The sequence below is a fragment of the Mauremys mutica genome, unplaced genomic scaffold (genome assembly GCF_020497125.1).
Source record: "Mauremys mutica isolate MM-2020 ecotype Southern unplaced genomic scaffold, ASM2049712v1 000789F_np12_obj, whole genome shotgun sequence".
In the NCBI taxonomy this organism is placed as follows: domain Eukaryota; kingdom Metazoa; phylum Chordata; order Testudines; family Geoemydidae; genus Mauremys; species Mauremys mutica.
Window position 1 is genome coordinate 71,625 of NW_025423052.1, and position 22,210 is coordinate 93,834.

Below are 22,210 nucleotides of genomic sequence, written 5' to 3' on the forward strand. Positions count from 1 at the left end.
CTGGAGTGTCTAAGGAAATTGCTTGTGTGACTTGTGGTTAGCCAGTGGGGTGAGACCGAAGTCCCTTTTGTCTGGCTGGTTTGGTTGGCCTTAGAGGTGGAAAAACCCCAGCCTAGGGCTGTGACTGTCCTGTTTAAGCAATTGGTCCTGATTTGGCACTCTCAGTTGGGTCCCGCCAGAATCGCTCCGTCACAATGGCCACCACTTTTACAATGTTAATCAGTCTGGTTCTCTAACTGGTTTTGTCTGCTGTATAATTAATTTTGCTAGATGTAAGTTAATTAGGGTAGTGGGATACAATTGGTTAGAGAATTATGTTTCAATGTGTTAGGATTGGTTAATTACATTTCAGTACAATGATTGGTTAAGCAAAGGTATAGCTGACAATGTTACTATATAAACTTAGTCAAACAGGAGGGGGAGCAGGGAACGGGGACACAGGGTAAATGCTCTGCGGCATCAGAGCTGGTAAGGAGGACACAGGGAAAATGCTCTGCGGTGTCAGAGCGGATAAGGGGGACACGCCACCGAAGACCCCAGGCCTCCTGAATCCTCTGGGCAGCCCTGAGTGACAATCATTCCCTTGTCTCCGTTAGTTATTCCACTGATGTAGGTTACTCCCAGCCAGTCCTTAATGACCCATTCATATCACCCCATGACAGCTACGTGACAAAACACCTCACGTCTCCTGCTCTTTATAATCATAGCAATACCAATCACAGCAGGAAACTGAGGTGTGTATTGGCATCATACAAGTATCACCAAAAGTCCCACCTCTATCTCAGACACACTGCTCACAGCCCCCGGAGAGACAGCAACGCACAGGAACTGGACGTTAGTCCAGTGAACACAGTGGAGGACAAGCTGCAATCCTCACACACTGGTCAAAAAGGAGAGGCAGGTGGGTCCCTGCCCATAGAGAGGGGCTGGCTACAGGCCTGATACCTGAGGGGCCATTCCGTGAGCAGACCATGGAGGCTTCGCTACCCCAGCACTGTGACATCGCAAAAGCACATTGTGGGGAATTAGGAAATCTAGTGACTCAGGTGTAATGGGAGGGAGAATTACACTCCCCCAGTGGGAGGAGAAGGCTGGGGAATTACACACTAACATTCAGGAGCAACAGCCTCTAATTCTTCCGGAAAAGGAGAAGGTCAGAAACAAGAACTGGGCCACGCAGCCTCAGGAGGGACAGGCTCAGAGATCCAAGGAGCCGGGAGGGAAGACAGCTTGTGGCTGCTGCAGATGGGGAGAGGGGGGACAAGACTCTCTCCAAACTCTCACTCTTCTTGACCCCGACCTGATTTTACGATCTATGACCTAGTCTCACGTCTTGTGGGCAATTTCATACTCGCTAGAGGTAAGATGTCATGATCAGAGAATTGCTTATTAGCTTGGACCATGCGTGGAGGGGCAAGGAGGTGAACATAGATAAATGGGTTATTAAGGGCAGGTCAACACTGCAGCCGGGATTGACGCTCTGAGATCGATCCAGCCGTGGTCGATTTAGTGATTCGATTTAGTAAACGTGGCCTAAGCTTGCTACAGTTCAGGGCCTTATATTAAGCTGAGGCTTTGTGAGAGTGGTTATGCTGAAGTCTGGGATTTACCTGAGCTTTGGGTACGGATTCAGGGTTAAAGGTCTGGGATCCCTCACAGCTCTAGATCCCCAAACCTCTCCTCCCTCCCACTGATCCACCCAGCCCACTTCCTGGGTGCCCTTCCTCCACACAACCCTCTCCTTCTTCCCATTACTGGCAGCTGGCACCACCTCCTGGCGCCTTGGGAGCTTCTTGTGTTCCCTCCTCATCTCTCATTACCTCCTCCCTCCCTGCTGCCTGCTAGTGTATGGGAGAGAAGGAAAAAAAGGGGGGCAAAGAAACTTGTCAAACTTGGATGATGAATAAAGTTATTACTGCTCAGGTTCTTTAGAGACCCCACAGCTTCTAATAACCCAGGGGACAGGACTCCTTACCCAGCGAGGTCACCGTCTCATAGTTCTCCTGCATGACATCCCTGTAGAGGGCTCTCTGAACAGGGTCCAGCAGAGTCCATTCCTCCTTGGTGAAATACACAGCCACCTCCTCGAAGGTCACTGGCCCCTGAAAGAGCAAGAGTCCAACACTCAGTACCTGCTGCCCCACTCACAACCCCACTACTCACAGAACAGCAGCACCAGGGAAATGGAAGCTCCGGGAGGCCCATGTTAACAGAGTCCCACCCCACCTTGCTTAGAGCAGCCAGATGGCATCAGAGGGTAGAAAGAGAGAACCTTTGTGTCTCCCAGCTGACAGACGGAGGCAGGGTCATCACATTTATCACATACCTACTAGCCAGGGCTTAATATAGGAGATGGGGCTGGCTCTGGACCCTGCTGGTGGCTCCCTGGTAGGAATCCCAACACTCTCCAAATAAAATATATGGAAGAAAGGGGAACTCAATAGTAAAGTGTCATAGGTCTCACTCCCACTTGGAGCTGTTGGGTTCCAATGTGGGGACCTGCCTTGGTTTCCCTCTAAACTAAAATCCTAGTTTAGATCTAGTAAAAGCTGCCACCACTCAATCAGGTATGTGGATTGAGACACAGTCCTTCCCCAAAATCCTAGGGGATTCCAAGAGCCCCAAATCCATGGAGTTCTTACACCCAGGAGAAATAAACCATTCCCCCCTGCTTCCTCCCCCCTCCCTTTTCTCTGGAGAGACACCGGGATTTAACTACAGAGGGATACCTCCCCCTCCCCTTTCCCTGAGAATCCACCCAAAGAAAGATCAACCAAGTCCTTAATAGAAAATAATTTATTAAAGAATAAAAAGAAAAGTCACAGTCTCTGTAACCAAATTGGAACAATATACAGGGTCTAAACTTATCAATCTCTGGAGAGAATCCCCCCTCCCCCTTTCTTTCTCAGTGAAAGCAAAGTAACAGCAAACAGGAATAAAGAATTTCCTTTAGCAAACACACAATTGCAAAGATAGAAAGCAACTCAAAAGACTAATCCGCCTTTCTAATTAATACTCACTATTAAATAGTAGAAACTACTCCAGGAGAACTTGGAGACATGACTGACCTCTCTTAGATCCAAAGAGAGCTCTGAGCAAACAAGGAACACAGACAAAGGCTTCCCTCCACAGAGATTTGAAATTATCCTGTTCCTTGATTGGTCCTCTGGTCAGGTGTTTCTCAGGTTACTGAGCTTGTTAACCCTTTCCAGGGAAAAGAGACCTTAACCCTGATCTGTTTATTTATGACATAAAGAATCTAAGTTTGAAGGTCAGAATTGTAGAAAGTTGGCAAGGGAAGCTAACAGAAATCAATGATCAACCAATGAAAATAAGAAGGAAGTTTTTAAAAGTACAAAATTAATCCTAACAATGGTAGTGGTACATTACTAGATGTAAATGGCAGAATAATCAACAATCATGCAGAAGGGGTAAAAGTGTTCAATAAATATTTCTCTCCTGGATTTGGAGAAAAACAGATGATGTAACTCATATCACAAGATGTTGACGCTGACAGTCTTTCCATTCCAAAAGTAACTCACGAGGACGTTAAACAGCAGCTATTCAAGTTAGATGTGTTTAAATCAGTGGGTCCAGAGAACTAGAGTTCTGAAAGACCTGCTGGAGGAGCGTGGTGGACTGTTAATGTTGATTTTAATTAGGACTTGGGAAATTCCAGAAGACTGGAATAAAGCTAATGCTGTGCCAATATTTAAAAACTATAAAAGAGATGACGCAGCTAATGACAAGTGTGTCAGTCTGAAATCGATACTGGGCAAGAGAATGGAGCAGCCGATACTGGATTTCATTAATAAAGAAAGGAGAGTAATGTAATTAGTATCCATTAAAAAGATTTAGACACAATAAATTCTATCAAACTAAGTGGATATCCTTATTGGATGAGATCAAAAGTTTGGTTGCAGCTAATAGTACTGATGTAATATATGTAGGCATATGAGTTGGTTCAGCACAATATTTTGACTAGAAAGGTACAAAATACACACGGCATACATTAAATAGATTAAAAACTATGATTGTAAATGGGGAACCATGGTCGAGTGGATTTCTTTCTAGGGGGTTCCCACAAGGATTGGATCTTGGCCCTGTGCTATTTAACATTCTTATCCATGACCTGGAAGAGAATATAAAATCATCACCAATAACGTTTGCAGTTGCCACAAAGACTGGGGGTGGGGGTAACTAATGAAGTGTCAGTAGGTTCAGGCTCCAGCACTGGGAGTCTGGGAAGTTTTCCCAGTCCTGGCTGGAGGGTTATTTCCTGTTCCACAAAGACGGGAAGTTTCATTCTCTATACTTGAGCCTTGACATTAGGACCTATCTGACACTACAGCCCATATTCAGCATAGTGGCAGGATTATAATATGATTAGGACATGAGGCATTTTGTACAAGATGAGTCATGTGCGGTGTCACTGGAAAAGTTATGATTTGCTGAATATGATTATCCTACCTGTGTGCATGGATCATGTTTGTATCTGAAGTTATGGATATTGACTCTGTATCTGTCTTTCAAATGTGCTTACTCTGAGTAACACCCACAATGAGCCTCTCAGGTACAACAATGAAGAAGCCAGACAGTGCTGATGGTTCAGCAACAAAGACATGTGACCAGACCACATGACAATGAACTTCATTTTGGTACCTGTATTTTTCCACAAACTGGACCAGGAACTGAGTTTAGAACAAAGGGTTCCTGCCATATGGAAAAGCTACATAAGGTGGGGTGTGACATCATCTCTTGGCCTCATTCCCCACTGTCATAAACAGATAGTTAAGGGTTAAGGTCTCTTTTACCTGTAAAGGGTTAACAAGCAGTAACCTGATGAACACCTGACCAGAGGGACCAATCAAGGGACAAGATAATTTCAAATCTCTGTGGAGGGAAGTCTTTGTCTGTGTTTCTTTGTTGCGGTCTTTGTCTCTCTTTGGATCTGAGAGTGGCCAGATATATATCCAAGTTCTTCCAATTTCCTGAAGTATCTTCTTCTAATCAGTATAGTGAGTATTAGAAGGTGGATTAGTCTTACAATTTTATTTCTGCATTTGCAATTGTGTGTTGCTGGGGAATATCTTTATTTCTGTTTGCTGTTACTTTGATTATTCTGAGGAGGAGGGAGGGGAAAAGTCTCTCCAGGTTTATAAGTCAGACCCTGTAATATTTTTTCCATCCTGGTGTTACAGAGATAGTGTACTTTTTTTTCTTTCTTTTAATAAAATTCTTTTCTTTTTAGAATCTGATTGATTTCTTCCCTTGTTTGGATTTTCAGGGGAAGAGGAGGAGGGAGGGAGGAAAAGGAATCCCTCTTTGTTTGATTCAAGGAATTTGAATCCAGGTATCTCTCCTAAGGACTAGGGAAGAAGCAGGGGGGAATGGTTTATTTCCCTTTGTGTTGAGATTCAAAGAGTTTGAAGCTGTGTCCCCCAGGGAAAGTTTTGGGGGAACAGGAAGTGTGCCAGACACTAAAAAACCTGGCTGGTGGCAGCTGTACCAGAACTAAACTAGGATTTTAGTTTAGAGGAGTCCATGCAGGTCCCCATCTTGTGAACGCTAAAGTTCAAAGTGGGGAATAAACCTATGACACCCACACAAGAGAATTCCTGGAAGCACCTGAGGAACAAAGACTGAAGTGGGGGAAGTGCTGGTCCCAGGGTTAAGGGATTTCTAGCTTGTGTATGGAAACTTGGTGGACTGCTTGGAGCATCAGTCAGGGTGAGAAATTGCTAATTCAAATTCTATCCATCTAGTATGTTAGGCTTGGTTTGAGTTTTTGGTTATTTGCTAAGTAATCTGCTTTGATCTGTTTGTTATCACTTATCGCTGGGAAACTGGCTGTTGTCATCTATCTGTCCTTGAGTGGCTCAGGTAAAGCACTCAGGTAGCTTAGTTGGGTGTATGGCGCCACCTGCTGTCGTGTTGGGTGATAACAGGCCCTGGAGAGGCTGGCTGAATCTCCAGCAAAACAGTGTGAGAAGGGCCAGCCCAGCTTGAGGGTTGGAGGGCACAGCGGTTCCCAGAAGTCCCCCAGACTGCATCCCGGGGTGACAACCCATCACACCCTAAACTACACTAGTGTCAGGAGGTTTGTCACATCCTGTCCCCTCCCTTTCTCCACCCAAGATATTTCCTGCCTCCCACCACCTCTAGCAGCTCCCACCAGTGGTGAGCTCCAGCCGGGTCGCATGAACCGGTTGTTAAATTTAGAAGACTTTTTAGAACTGGTTGTTCCAGGACAACCGGTTCTAAAAAAGCTTTTAAATTTAACAAAGGCTCGGGCAGCTGTCCACCCGGCCCCCGGCCCCAGCTCACCTCCCCATCTCCTGTGAACCCTCCGCCCTCCTTCTCCTCCCCCTCCCCTGCTTCCTGCAAATCAAATGTTTGCGTGAAGCCTGAAACAATCAGCAGGCAGGTAAGCCGGGCCGGGGGGGGGGGGGGAACGTCGCACACAGCCCAGTCCCGCGCCACCTGAGCGGCTCCCCCTGGCCCTGGCCAAGCCCCCAGCTGGGTCCCGGCCAAGCATCCCTGGCTCGGGCTGATCCCGGCCGAGCGACTCCGATCCGGCCCAGCATGGGCCCTGCAGCACCGGTCCCGGCTGAGCGGCTCCAGCCCGGATCGGAGAGTCGGATCCTGTGGCGCCAGTTAGGTCCTGGCCCCAGGCAGTGTGGTAAGGGGGTAGGGAACAGGGAGGGGGTGTTTGGTGGGTTGTGGGGGGCTGAATAGGAGTCGGGGTGGTCAGAGGGCAGGGTACAAGGGGGTTGAATGGGGGTCCCGGGGGGCAGTCAGGAAGGAGCAGGGGTTGGATGAGGTGGGGGGCAGTCAGGGACAGAGAGAAGGGGTGGTTGGATGGGGCAGGGATTCCAGGGGGGCATCAAGAATGAGAGGAGGGGTTTGATGGGGCGGCAGGGGGCAGTCAGGGGACGGGGGGGGATGGGTCAGGGGTCCCTGGGGGGGGTGTCAACGAGCATGGGGGGTTGGATGGGGCATGACCCCTGGGGGGGCCATGACCCCCTCGTGAGGTGAGGAGGAGGGAACCTGTTGTTAATATTTTGGCAGCTCATCACTGGCTCCCACCCTCCTGTACATTTACTGCTTCTCTCCCTCCAAGCAGAACCCGCCACCAGCTCCCTGAGAATCCCTTACCTGAGCCAGCTCCATTGAAGCCATTTCCTTCCTGCTGGGAGGAGGGGATGATCTGGAGTGAAATGTGGACGTTATTCTGTAGCCTGCCAGGGCGAGAAGGGCAATGTGAGAGAATTCAGACAGGGTTTCTGTCCTTGCCACATGTCGATTCCCCCCAGCATTGTTCCCTGCTAATGGACATTCCAGGTTCTGCCACACTGTGAAGCACAGAGTGACCTTCTCCCAGTACAGGCCTAGCCCCCTCCCACCAGGGTGTGACCCTCTGACACATGCTGAAACCCTCCCAGCAGCAGAGTCTCTCGCTTACACTTATCAAGTTTGCGGGCGATACCAAGCTGGGAGGGATTGCAAGGACTTTGGAGGATAGAACTGAAATTCAAAATCATCTGGACAAAGTGGAGAAATGGTCTGAAGTAAATAGGATGAAATTCAATAAGGACAAATGCAAAGTGCTTCATTTAGGAAGGATCAATCAGTTGCACACATACAAAATGGGAAATGACTGCCTAGGAAGGAGCGCTGTGGAAAGGGATCTGGGGGTCATAGTGGATCACAAGCTAAATAGGAGTCAACAGTGTTGCAAAAAAGCAAGTATCATTTTGGGATGTATTAGCAGGAGTATTGTAAGCAAGACATGAGAAGAAATTCTTCTGCTCTACTTCGCACTGATTAGGTCTCAACTGGAGTAATGTGTCCAGTTCTGGGGGCCACATTTCAGGAAAGATGTGGACAAATTAGAGAAAGTCCAGAGAAGAGCAACAAAAATGATTAAAGATCTAGAAAACATCACCTATGAGGGAAGATTGAAAAAAACTGGGGAAGACTCAGAGGGGACATGATCACAGTTTTCAAGTACATAAAAGGTTGTGTGATAGACCCAGGCCAGTTGGGTACAGCAGAAAGCAGAAGGCAGATATACTGGCCACTGGATTAACAATTTTCTGTTCCCTGACTGACCAGAGCAGGAGCTGCTCCAGGCTAATGAGAACACCTGACTCTAATTAACCTGTAAAGAGTCAGGTGAGGCCATTCAGTTAATTTGACCACCTGACTCTAATTAAGGCCCTGTTGATACTATAAAAAGGGCTCACTCCAGTCAGGGAGCCAGAGGAGAGGAAGAGCGGCTGAAGGGCTGGTTACTGAAGACACCCTCAAACCATCGTTAAGGGAGCCCTAAGGTCAGGGTGAAGAAGGGAGAAGCAGGAGAGCTGTGGGGAAGTGGCCCAGGGAAATGTAGCAACTCTGGCAGTGAAAGGTTGGCTGCCAACAACTGCTACCATTAGGGTCCCTGGGCTGGAACCCGGAGTAGAGGGCGGGCCCGGGTTCTCCCCAACCCACCACTACAGGAACAGCTCCTGGAAGGGGAGTCAGGTCCATGTCAGGACAGGAGGCTGAACAGAGACTGTGGGAGTTCTCTCACCAACCTCCTTGCAGCCTATGATGAAAAGGGCCCAGTAGACTGTAACCCTGGCCCTAGAGAGAGAAGGGCTACGTGGAGGGTCACAGTGAGCCACTGAGGCAGCATAAACCACCTAGAAGCGCAGGACCCACCGGAGCAGGGTCAGAGCTCTGCCACAGTTATTACAAACATGCCGGAGAAAAATTGTTCTTCTTAACCTCTGAGGATACAACAAGAAGCAACGGACTTAAATTACAGCAAGGGCGGTTTAGGATGGAGATTAGGAAAAAAACTCCCTAACTGTCAGGGTGGTTAAGCACTGGAATAAATTGTCTAGGGAGGTTGTGGAATCTCCATCACTGGGGATATTTAAGAGCAGGCTGGAAAAACACCTGTCAGGGATGGTCTAGATAATACTGAGTCCTGCCTTGAGTGCAGGGGACTGGCCTAGATGACCTCTCGAGGTCCCTTCCAGTTCTATGATTCTAAGAACCAAAGGCCAGAGAAGAGCAGAATCAAAGGAGTCACTCTGGGGATTCTCCCTGTCACTGTCCCCAAGGCAGCTCTCTCAGATTAGCTAAGTTGTTGGATGCTCCAGCCTTTATCCAGTCTCTCCTGGGAGTGCCCCTTTCATGGGCTGGGCCTAGTTTTAGCCTTTGGGAAGCGTGACCCCGGGGGCTCTGAGACTGGGCTTTCTTGCCTCAGCACATCTTGTTTCTTTCTGTGGCTCCCTAGTGAGTCCCAATGAGTAGATACTCCTCATACAGACTGTGAACATAAGAACATAAGAGCTGCCCACTGCCTCAGACCAATGGTCCGTCTAGCTCAGTGGCCAATGCCAGGTGCTTCAGAGGGAATGACCAGAACAGGGAATCATCAAATGATCCATCCCGTCACCCATTCCCAGCTTCTGGCAAACAGAGACGAGAGACACCATCCCTGCCCAGCCTGCCTGTGACACTGGCAGATGAGGTGTTAGCTCTTGCAAAAGCCCCCATGTCTTCACTGAACAGGGACAAACGCATCGCTGGAATCAGTCTGACTCACCTGTGTTAGTATTAGGATTATAAGAATGCGTTTACACTTTATTGAATGCTCGTGAGTTGCTGCCTGGGTTAATATCTGACTAGTTGCATTGTGAGCCTCTGTGGCTCTGTAAATCACCAGACAGGAGAGAGACTTTACCTAGGTGAAGTGCTGACTGGCAACCGAATGCATTACACCCTGCCTGGCAGGAAAGGTTCATCAACACCAGATAGACTATTATGGGATGTTAAAGACGACAAGACTGTTGTTGTGCTCTTGACTTCCCAGTAGCTGACTTTGCAGCTCAGAGCACATGGCAGGAAGGGGATAAAAAACCCCATGCAGAAGGAACTGATGATCTGTAGCTGCTTGGACTTGGGGGGGGGGGGTGAAGTTTCTAGGCATAAGCACGAGATCCCCAGCTGATTAGCCTGGGTTAGTCCTAAAGAATATGCAGAGCTTGCTTATTATAGAAGCTTCTATTGCCTTTGAAATTTAAGACTGTAACTCGTCTGCATCTATAGGATTACCTGCTTTAACTTCATAAACAACTCTTCTTTCCTTTTAAATAAATCTTAATACAGCTTATCACAGGACTGGCTACATGTATTGTCTTTGTTGTGAGATCTAAGATTCAATTGACCTCAGTAAGTGACTGGTCCTTTGGCATGAGGTCAGGCTTGACAAAGCCCTGGCTGGGATGATTTAGTTGAGGATTGGTCCTGCGTTGAGCAGGGGGTTGGACTAGATACCTCCTGAGGTTCCTTCCAAGCCTGATATTCTATGACTGGCAGTAACCTGAACATGGCTGTGATTCGTGGGGTAAGACACGTGGTTCTCAACTAGGGGTCCTGGGCCCCCTGGGGGCCACTAGCAGGTTTCAGGGCAGGGGCCAAGCAAGGGCAGCATTAGACTCACTGAGGCCCAGGGCAGAAAGCTCCAGTCCCAGCGCATGGGGCTGAAGTCCAGGGCCCTGAGCCTCACCACCCGGGGCTGAAGCCAAAGCCTGAGCAATGTAGCTTTGTGGGGCCCCTGTGGCATGGTGCCCCGAGAGAGGAAGAAAGTGCCCTGAGGACGCAGCCAGAGGGCTGAGCCCTGACACACGACTGGCTCAGAGGGTCTCTGCAGTCAGGAAGGGCTCGCAGCGAGGGAAGCTTGGCAACTGATGGCTGGAGGGGTGAAGAGGTTTGGGGCATGGTGGGGGAAGAAGCATCTAGGACTGGATAACCTGGGGCTGGGCAGTCTCCATAGGGGACACTTGCTCCTCCTGTGCCCTTTCCACACCCTCTTGCGAGTCGAGAATGACCACCCTGTCCCCACCCCCAGCGGCAGCCGTGTCTCAGGACTCTCCCCAGTTGCACCCACTAACTCTCCTCCCATTTGGGGTATAGCTCGGGGCAACAAATTCCCACCAAGATGAACCCAGCTGGCTGCTGCCTGTTCTGGTGCCACAGGGGCCTCTGGTGGGTGAAAGGCAGAACTGTAGCACTTCTCAGGCAGAACGTATCTTCTTCAAGCCAAAAAAAGAAATTCTGCGCTGGACATGAATTCTGTGCGTACGCAGCGGTGCAGAATTCGCACATGAGTAACTCACACCTGGCACAAACATCACCTGCTCACTCCCATCTCTTCTCCCTATGTGTCGAGTCCCAGAGCTGCTGCTGTCATTAATGCACACAGGCTTTCACTCCCGTTAGCGCTGGCAAGACCCAATCCAGTGACAGGACTGAACCCTTATTTTCCTATCACATGGGACAGTCTCAGCTGAGGGGGAGGTGAGATGGGGAGGGGGTACAGAGGGGAAAGTTGTTGGTCCCAGGATAGCAAAGAGGTATTTTTAATTGGTTCTAAAAAAATTACCTCACCCACCTTGTCTCTCCAAGAGATCTGAAAGTGGCAGGAGGAGACAAACAGGAAGACAGAGCTCAGGACTCTAAACCAAACATTTCAACCCCCTGGAAGAAACTACATTTCCCTTCTGCCCCTGGGTATGTTTGTATCCTCTATGAGGGACCACCCCATTCCCCTCACAGCAGCAACGGGACACTGCAGACAGCCCCAGATGGTCTTTCTACACCTGGACTGATCTGCAGATTGGAAAGTCAGGGCAACTCTAGCACAGCTTGGGGGCTGTGGGCAGGGGGAGCAGTTCTGGAGCTGGGCCTCTGTCCTCTCTAGCTCCCATGGCAGATGGCTCTGGCAGCATCAAGTGGGTCCACCACTGCAGGGGAAGGTTGGGGTAGTGTCTGAGATCAGGGTGACAATTGGAGGGGGGTCTATGCCCAAGAATGGGGGATGGAATTCACCTCACCACCCCTCTCCAGAGCTCAGCAACTAGGGCTTTATCCAGTGAAGTGAAATTCACTCTGGGTGACTTTGAGTCAGCCACTGAAAGATGCTTGTGCCTTCGGTTCCACACTGGCCACAGGAGTTGACTAGTTCTCCCTCCCCAGACTGCCGGGGGCAGCCAGGGATAATTAGTGGGTTATGGGCATTAGAAGATGAAAATTCACTAAGAACAATGATATTTGTGTGTTTATTATTAAATCCCCAGACACCCACCAATCCCCGTCCTCCTTCTGATGAGCTATAAATATCTAAGGGACTCAGCTACTGATCCTGCAGTCAGTTCCTGCCCTTCCCCACTTTCTAAAGCAGCACTTTTAAGAACAGGGCAGGGAAACATGTAAATACTTTGAACCAAATTCCAGAAGCTGCTGAGCATGGAGAAGTTAAAATGCAACCAAGGTTCCGTCTCTCCAAGGACCTGGCCCCTAGTGCAAAATACGACACTCCCCAGGAATCTGAAATGGCCACTTCATAACTGATAATGTTACTAATCTGTTCACTTCTGGGAATTACCACTAAGAGAAACAACCCAGTGACGGTGATATCCTGAGGAAAAGATCTCATGTGTCTTTAGATCATACCGATTTGTAATCTGGAACGATATACACTAAAATGCCTAATTCGTAGCCCTACGGCAATTGCCTGGTGTCACTACAGGGCAGAATTAAGGTTGGTGCCTTAGTTGTGAATTTCCATCCCCTAGCATATTGCAATTGCTGTTAAGTGGGTTTGACAAAATTCATTGTGTCTATTTCTTTCTTTTAATTTCAAGAGATAGAGATTTATTTTTAAGCCCTTTTTTCAATGTTTACAATTTCAATGTTCAGAGCTGTGGAAGTTATGGGGGTCGTCAGACAACAATTATTTAATAACAGTAACTGTTGAGAGTCCAAAAGCCAAATCATAGAACTGTTCAAAGAGAAATTGTCAATGTCACACCCAAAATATACAGTGTAAATATCCTTAAATCAAACTCCACTTTCTCCAGAAGCATTTCTGTATATTACCTATATCAATATTTTTTCATCTGTGTGTGTGTACAGTGAAATTAACATTTACTGCAATTTATTAATAAAAATCCAATCCTTTCAAGCGTAATTTTAAGTAATGAAGTACTTGAAGTCTTTCACTTCCTAGACTGGAATGTTTCACTTCAGGATAATTACACCCTCCCTGTGATGTATTTCACTCTCAGTACTGTAACCCCCTCATGATGTAGCTCCTGTCTAGGAGCTCTGCTGAAGCCAGTGGCATTATGATCAGGTGAAACTGACATGAGCAGAGACACATGGGGGAGGGTGGCGGATGAGGTAACATGGAGGCTACCAGAGTTGAACGTGGCCGTAAGAGCAAACGCTCTCTCAGCCTCTCCTCTCTCCCACCTCCCAGAGTCAGTAATTCTGAGAAATCGTTCCCTGAAATCTAAATAGCCCCAGTATGAGACACAGTGATTAACGCAGGTACCTTAGGGGCTGCAGCGCCAACCCCCTGCCTGGATGAGGAGGGTGAAGAATTGCAGTAGAAATGGGTTAGGCTGGGAGAGGGCACAGCTGATGTGGGTCTGGGAGCTGAGTTGACCAAGAGGCCAGAACTCATGGGGGGGAGGGGGGGGGGTTGGGAGAAGAAGTCAACAGGACGGGGTAGAGGCACTTCAGTGTATTTTCCCCATTAACCATTCTGCCATGTATTTAATTTAGAAACTTTTCATTCACATCTAAACACCTTGGAGCTAAACTGGGTTGATGCATTTCCACTTACAGTGCTACAGTTGTAATTAGGTGCTTAATCAGATGCTCATGCAGCACAAAGCAGTCAATAATGGGTGTGCTTTCATTCATTAACTTGACTGTGTGCTGTGCATCATTTTGAAAAAAAGATGCTGTGAGGGAGTGTCAAAATTTTAGGCATTAAGAAATGGTAAGTAGGTGTCAGTTCATTTCTCATGCGTTCCTCTCCTAATTTTAATGTCAGTTTTGAATCAATATTAATACCATGTTGTTTTAACAGCAGTAGGATTCATTTGTATAATTGTTTGCAAGATTTCATTGAATATTGTGAACCAGCCGTCTTCACCTTTTATTTTCAGATACCTAAATACACCCCAGCACACCTCTCCTGACAGACTGCAGGCCCTGGCCGGTGACATGTTCCTTAGAGAGCAAACACCTGACGAGCCCTTTCGCCCTCAAACGCGCATTTGGCTCTTTGACGTTGCTTTATCCGCCCCACCAGAAAACGCTGTAGGGAACCCGGTCATTACAGCCGACCGTCACTAGGTACCGTTCTACCAGCTCTGGGCCAACATTCAAATGGTTCTGTTTGGTCATCTTTCATTCAGCTTTGCAATTCTTAGATCCCATTTAAAAACTGGAAGTGAAATAACCGAAGCAAGTGATGAAGAGAGCGGCCTCGGGCATAGGTGGGGGTAAAACAATAAATGGAAAGAACTGATTATGCAAAAAGGAACATCGCAAACTATCAGAGTCCAGACCCCCGCCCAACTGAACCCACCCCAGCCAGGCATATCAAGCTGGGTCCCTGAAAAATCGCCCGTCTGGCAGTGAACGCTGCGTGTTCCAGGCAGAGCTACGGTGTGTGCGTCTGCTCTGCTGACATGCTGCTTTGGTACGGATCGAGCCACGGCCACAGGGAGCAGAGACATGGACTCCTACAAAACACAATCCCAGATACACCTCCAATGCCGCATCCCCCCCACCTCCCCCCACTGTCTGCCATCCCCTCCCCCACCTCCACATGGCCATTCTCAGCCTACTGCTAACACTTCCTCCCAGCCTTCAGCACTATAAATAAATAAAACATGGTGTTACAAAAGGTAGATCGTGCCACAGAAACCTGATCTGGATGTCAGTGAGGCTTTTGATACAGTTCCACATGGGAAACTATTCATTAAATTGGAGACGATGGGGATTAATATGAGAACTGAAAGGTCAAGAAAGAATTGGTTAAAGGGGAGTCTACAAGGGGCTCATATTGAACGGTGAGTTGTCAGGCTGGAGGGAGTTACTAGTGCAGTTCCTCAGATCAGTCTTGGGACCAATCTTACTCAACACTTTTATCAGTGATCTTGGCACAAGAAGTAGGAGTGGGACACAGAGCCGGGAGGGATTGCCAATACGGAGGAGGACAGGAAAATCATACAAGAAAATCTGCATGTCCTTGAAAGCTGGAGTAATAGAAATGGGATGAAAATCAATAGTGCACAAATTTGACTTGTTAGTCCCGAAGTGCATAATTTTGCAATAAGCTGGGGATTGGTCAATTGGAAGTGACAGAGGAGGAGACTGGTTGATCACAGGATAATTATGAGCTGCCAATGTGATGCAGCCGTGAAATAGGTTAATGCAGTCCTAGGATACATCAGGTGAGGGATTTCCAGCAGACACATAGAATCATAGATTATTAGGGTTGGAAGGGACCTCAGTAGATCATCTAGTCCAATCCCCTGCTCAAAGCAGGACCAATCCCCTGACAGATTTTTGCCCCAGATCCCTAAATGGCCCCCTCAAGGATTGAACTCACAACCCTGGGTTTAGCAGGCCAACGCTCAAACCACTGAGCTATACATGAAAGGGTTAGTACTGTTATACAAGGCACCGATGAGACCTCATCTGAAATACACCTTCTGCCCTTAAAGTCTGTGAGTCTATAAGCTGTGCTTTGTGTTGCACAGACACTGATGGAGATCAGGGCCCCATCGTGCAGCACATGGCAGAGAACCTGACTGAGATCAGCAGCCCCATTCTGCTGGGCACTGCACAGACAGAGAGGGAAAGTCCTTGCCCCAAAGAGATCACAATCCAAGTAAACAACGGGGAGGAGGAAAGCACAGAGGGGCTGTGACTTCCCCCAGGTCACCAAGCAGGTCAGGGACAGAGCCAGGAACAGACCCCGGTAACGCCAGAGCCCCGTCACCCGCAGCTTGGAAAGGTCCCCAGACCCCATTGTATTAGGCTGCAGGAAGAGATGGTTTGTCCATGGATGCACAGGCTGTCTTGGCAGGCAGCTCAGCTGTGGTCCCTGCACACAGCTGGGTGTGTGTGTCATGGGTCAGGAGAAGTCAGTGTCCAGCCCTGTGGGGCTGTGCTCCTGGCTCATACCTCCAGCACTCACTGCTGCCCCTCCCTTACCAGCTGCACTGGTCAGCCAGCCCCAGGCCTCTGTGAGGTCACTTCCCCCCGCCCCACCTCAAACCTTCAAACTGGGACATGGTGCACCAGTGCCAATCAGAGTGCACTAGTGTAAATTCTGTCTGTACTAAGGGTTTGCACCAGTGCCTAAAACACCAGTGTGGCAGAGACCTTCAGAAACAGCAGTACGGTGGCACTAGAACCTATTTCTAGCTCGGTCACAGACAGCCTGGGTGACCCTGGACACGTCAATGTTTCTCCTCCCAACTTCACTCTCTTTACCCAGCTGCCACTCACTGGGGTCTCCTCTCTCTCCAGACCTGCTCACCACTACAATCTGTGTGGGTGTCCCCAGAGCTAAGGCAGTTCAGCTTGGGAATAGTCTTACAAGGGGGGCTGGGGAGTCTCTGTCCCTGGAAGTTTTTAAGAACAGGTAGGACAAAGCTCTGTCAGAGATAATCTACAGATACTTGGTCCTGCCTCGGCAGAGAGCTGGACTTGATGACATCTTGAAGTCCTATCTAGCCCTACATTTCTAGGATACCATGCGATATATATGTATAAAACAACATACAGAGAAAAAACAAATGAAAACATGGTGTCAGGCCATTCAAAAAACAACAACAATAAAAGAAAAAACTGCATTGCACAGCATAAAATGACACAATACTAAGGAGAAGAAAGCAACACAATGCAAACTAACACACCTTAGGACAAAAGTACAGAATGCAAAATAACAACTCAAACCAACACAACACAGACACCAACCAAGCTAAGGCAAAACAACACATCATAAAACTATGCAACACAACATGGTGCATCATAGTTCCAAAAGGCACCATGCAACACAGCTCAGCGTAGAACAGGGCACAGCACAAAAGAGAATTATTTCAATGTAGACCTGCAAGGGATCTTGAGAGGGCGTCTCCTCCAGCCTCCTGTGCTGAGGCAGAACCAAGTATCCCTAGACATTCATTCCCAGACTGGTGTATCTCTAACCTGGTCTTAAAGACCTCCAGTGAAGGAAATTCCACAGCCTCCCTTGGAAGCCAATGCAAGGCAAACACAGGCCAAAACAACGCTGTACACACACATGCTGGGCTTGGGGTTAAGGGGAGAGGCAAGAACTGAAACAATCTGGGTTCAGTTCCCAGTTTTGCCCCAAATTCTCCATGAAAACTTGAGCAAATTACTTCAGCTCTCTGAGCTTCAGTTTCCCCATCTGTAAAATGGAGAGTCGCCTCCCACCATTTGCCCATTTAGCCTTTGAGCTTTTTGTGTCAAGGACTCTCTGTCCCTGTGGGCATGTCCACACTGCAGTCAGAGACCGGCGGCTGGCCCGTGCCCGCTGACTTGGGCTCACACGGCTCAGGCTGTGGGGCTGTTTAATTGTGGTGTCGATGTTCCGGCTGGGGCTGCAGCCCAAGGTCTGGCATCCTCCCACCTCGCAGGGTCCTACAGCCTGGCCCCAGCCCGAGCCCAGACATCTACACTGCAATTAAACAGCCCCTTCGCCTGAGCCTGTGAGCCTGAGTCACCTGGCATGGGCCAGCTGGGGGTTTTTAACAGCAGGGTAGAGATACCCTCAGTGTCTTTTCCGCACCTGTCACAATGGGGACCCTGATCTTGGTCAGTGTCTGTGCAGAGGCCTGCATAACAGGAAGCCTGATCTCAGTTGAGGACTCTGCAACTCCCAGCATTACAGGATCCCTGATTTTGTTTAGGGTCCCTGCAGCAACTGGCAAAATGTGGGAGCAGAATCTCTGTCAGGGTCTGTGCAGTGCACAGTACAGTGGTGGGGTGTGATCTTTGTTAGGGTCAGTGCAATACCAGGCCCAATGGGGACACAGATCTCAGTTCAGGTCTCCGAAGTGCCCAGCACAATGGAGGCAGTGGTTTGGGTCACAGTCGTGCGCTGCCTGGCACCAGGGCAGCCGTGATCTCGGTCCAGGCCTCAGTTTTACCTGGCACAACAGTGGGTTCTGATCTCACCTCAGGTCTCTTCAGTACCTGGCAGAACAGGGCCCAGATCTCAGTTGGGGTCTCTGCAGCAGCTGTCAGAACAGGGCCATGCTCTGTAGGATAAGAGCCCTGAGCTCAGTCACACACCTGGAGAGAAAAGTGGGAAGATTTTTGAGAATTTGATATCAGTATTTCAGAACTGAGGAGAAAATGGGGCACAAACTAAATATTTGGCAACATAATAGAGAGATTATGGGGAGATTTTATGTCAACAGCTCAAGAGAAAAGATGGGAAATTTGAGGGGATTACACAGTGATATTGACTCAACAACAGAATGGGAGGGATTGTCTTGCCTCACTCTCACATGGCTGGCAGGGAGCCCTGGGTGATGTCTTTTCACAGGGGACAGGAGTGGGGCTGGAGCCAGAAGGTCACTGGCTGTGGGGAGGGGCTGGCAGTGGGGTTTGGGAATGTGACTAGCAGGTGATGGGGGGCTGCTGGGTTGGGCAGGGTGGGGGAGGGGAAGGAGCTGGGACTGGGAAACCTGGGGCTGGGCCGTCTCCATGGGGGACACTTGCTCCTCCCTCCCCTTCCTGGCCCTTCCCAGGCCCCGCTGCCAGCAGAGAGTGGCCCCCCAGCGCAGCCCAGAGGTGTCCCTGTCTCAGGGCCCCCCCAGCCTCTGCCCATTCACCCTCTGCCCAGCTCAGGAATCACTCGGGGGAACCATTTCCCACCCGCACAAGGACAAATCCCTGCAGGTGGAAATGGGGGAAACCCTCCAAACCTGAGACCTGAACTGGCCACTGGCGAAGGGGAGGGAAAATGGGGCACAATCGGGGGGGGGGGAACAGGGAACTTCTCAGGGGTTGGGGGAGGGGGGGTCACCCTGGGCGCTGCTCGTGGCTCTCTAGGGAGAAAGGGGGCAGGACGGGAGAGGAGGGGGGTCCCCACGGGAGGGGGCAGCGGTAAATCCGAGGGGATCTCAGCCCCCCCCTTTCTCTCCCCGCTCCTCGGGGGTCACCTTTCCCCCCCCGGCCATGTCCGGGCTGCACCGACATTTCCCGCCCGCCCCGCGCAGGGACCCCAGTGGGGCCGGGCCCCTCCCCCCGGCACCCCCCGCGGAGCCCCAGGGCAGAGCCTGGCCGGACCCGGGGGGCGCTGGGCTCCTGCGGGGGCAGCAGCTCCGAGCCCCCTGCGGGCGCTGCCCCCCCCCCGCAGGGAGCAGATCCCGGCGCTGCGAGATGCCAGGTCCCCCCCGGGCACTGGGGCAGAGTCACAGCCCGGCCCCGGGGCTCGCTCCGGGGCCTGGAGGCTGCAGCTCCGCAGCGGGGCGGGCGGAGCCCGGGGCGGCTCCAGCGGAGCAGGGCCCGGGCCGGGCACGGGGGGGTTTAATGAAGGGCTCTCCCGCCGCGATCTGCGCATGCCCAGAGCTCCAACGGCACCAACCCTTCTCCGGCCCGGGAGAGGCTCCAACGGCCCCACGCGAGCCAGGCAGAGCCGCAGGGGCCCGTGCGCGTTTGCAACTCGACTTGGTCTCTCCCCCCAACGTCACTTCCGGTCCAGGGAGAGTCAAGAACTACATCTCCCAGCCTGCCCCGGGGCGCTTCCGCTCTCTCCAGCCCAGGTAAGGGAGGTCCCCAGGGCCAGCGAGACCCTCCCCACACCGCTCATCCTTTCCCCCGGCCCCGCCCCTCTCCCAGCCGGTGCCTCTCAACCCCCCCCCCGCCTTTTCCTGGGGAGCGGCAAAGCTGGGGGGGGCTTGTGACCCCCACGTGATAACCAGCCCCCCCGCAGCCCAACCCCCAGCCCTGACCCCGCCCCGGCAGGAACGTGTCCGCCCCACGCGTGTTTGCGCCCCCCCGCGGGCTGCAGGGCTGGAGCAGCCCCCGCACCGCGCTCCCGGCCCCGCTGCGGCACAAAGGGGCGGGGGCCGGGGGGGGAAGGGGCGGCTCCCCCTGCGTGGGGTCTGGGACACGCGGGGACCCGCCTCAGCCCAGAGGGGGCAGAAGAGGGGCCGGGGCTCCCCAGGAGAAAAACAGGGGCAGGGGCTAGTGTAGCAGCTCCCCCTCCCCAGCCCCTGCATTGGGTGTCAGCTGGATCCCAGCCGCTGCAGCCCGCCCTGGCGAGCGCTGCAGCCCGAGGGGAGGGGAGGGGGGGTTTGCAGGGCACGAGAAGGAGCTGCAGCAGCTGGGAGCGGGGGGGGGGGCAGGGGTTGCAGGGCACAGGAAGGCATTAACACATCCGGGCCCGGCCGGGGCGGGGACGGACCTTCTCCAGCTGCAGTGGAGCCAGCTCAGGTAGGGGTTATTGGGGGGTTGCTGGTGGGTTCCTGCTGGAGGGGGAGGGGCAGGAAATACTGAAGAGGTGGCAACTTCTGGGGAGTTAGGGCTGCATGGGGGCAGGGAATACCCTGGGTGAGGAAGGGGAGGGGGACAGAGTGTGACAAACCTGCTGGGACTTGTTTAATGTGGGCCTAGATCCTCAGAACAAACATTTGGGTGTTGGGGGAGAAAATTCCCTAATTTGTGAAACAGGAAATAGAGAAACCAACCCCCTGGGCAGGGCTGGGAAAACTGACCAGATTTCCAGTGCTGAATCCTCAGCCTGCTAGTCAGAGGCTGGTATGACATGGAAAGGGGGCACCCAGCAGGGAGGTGTAGGGAAGATGTCCCAGCCCCTCACATCCAGCTGCTGGCAGTGGGGAGGGTGTTGGGTTCCCCACCATGGGGTTGTATCAGCCTCTGGCTAGTAGGGGTGTGATGGATCTGCTGGGAGAGACAAGGGGTCCCTCTTTGTTCTCTCACCGTGATGCCCCCTAGCTGCTCTCAGGACTGGGGGGCACAAATTTTCTAAACTGAACCAAAAGTTCCTGCAGTTTTCAAAAGAGGAGAAAAGCAAAATCTGTGATTTCACACTCTCAGTGTCTGATAAGTGGATAGAAAGTTATCACAGTGACAGGGCCGGTGACTGGGGAATGCCCGGCAGTGCTTGGAGCCAGGACTCTGGCACGAGTTGATCAGAGAGAAGGATCATGGTTAGTAGAAGTTCCCACAGCCAGGGGCCCAACAGCTATTCCCTGGGATGCAGCCCCCAGAGTCCCCAGCCAGGGACCCCAGATACCGCTCAAAGCCCCACCGGCCAGGGAATCCCCACCAGACCATGACTGTCAGGTTGGGAATCCCAAAGGGTTCCCCCCACCAAGAGCCCCCAGCAGCCAGAGACTCGCCTACTGGGAACTCAGTTCCTCACTGCCTGCCTAGGACCCGCCCCGCACACCACCACCAGCAGGATCTGCCCTGCCATTTGCCTGGGACCCCCTCCTACACCCAGCGGGACCCCCTGATGCTTTACAGTGGGACCCCTCACTCTGCTTCCCTGGCATCCCCTGACCTAGTGCCAGGGATCCCCTCCCCCAGCTCTGTGCACTGGGCACGGCAGCGATGCCAGGAGCCAGCCGGGGAAGCCCAGACGGAGCCCCTGGCACAGCACCAGGCTCCCTCTAACCCCCTGTCCCGCCTCCCCAAGAGACGCCCACCCCGGCTGTTCTGCAGCCAACGGACCCCAGCGATACCCACTTCCAGGTCTCACAGCCTCAGGGCTGGGCACATCACAACCACCCCCTGAAACCCCAAATCTCCAGAACCCACCAACCTGACTAGGGTACCCCCTGCCCAGCCACCCAGAGGCCTCCCCCCACCACAATCCCCCTTCAGCTGCTATCTCCCCCCACAGCCCCACCCCCACCCAGCAACACTGTTACCTCACAGTGCCTGAGAAGTGGATAAAGAGTTATCACCGCCCCCTGCTGGCCAGTCACACAGGCAGAGGGAGCCCTGGGGGATGTCTCTTGAACTGGAGAATGGAAGGCCTGGAGGGACAAAATAGGTAAGAAAAGTCCATGGCCTGTCACTAGCAAATAATGGCCACCATGGATCCACCCCAGAAGTGGCTGCATCTTAGCACTGCGGGAAGCAACCCCTCACAGAGGCCATTTGCCATGGGGTTTGGGATACTTCTGGACCCACACTGCACTCAGAGAGACCTCCTCATCCCGTGCCAGCTGGAGATAAAAAGAAAAGGGTCCAGCCAACTCTCCCATTACCAGCTGGGAACCACTGATCCCCAAACAGGGGGAGGCCTCTGGCTTTGATGTGTATTAAAGATGTG

At 51.4% G+C, this 22,210-nt stretch overlaps 1 long non-coding RNA gene across 1 annotated transcript; it reads right to left on the minus strand.

Annotated features, from left to right (window-relative positions):
- Nucleotides 1–7,198: 7,198 nt before the first annotated feature.
- Nucleotides 7,199–21,856, minus strand: LOC123357560. The gene is made up of 3 exons (XR_006575570.1): nucleotides 21,804–21,856; nucleotides 18,073–18,189; nucleotides 7,199–7,241 (listed from the first exon to the last, which is right to left on the minus strand). It is a non-coding gene; the product is annotated as an uncharacterized LOC123357560 (long non-coding RNA).
- Nucleotides 21,857–22,210: the final 354 nt, after the last annotated feature.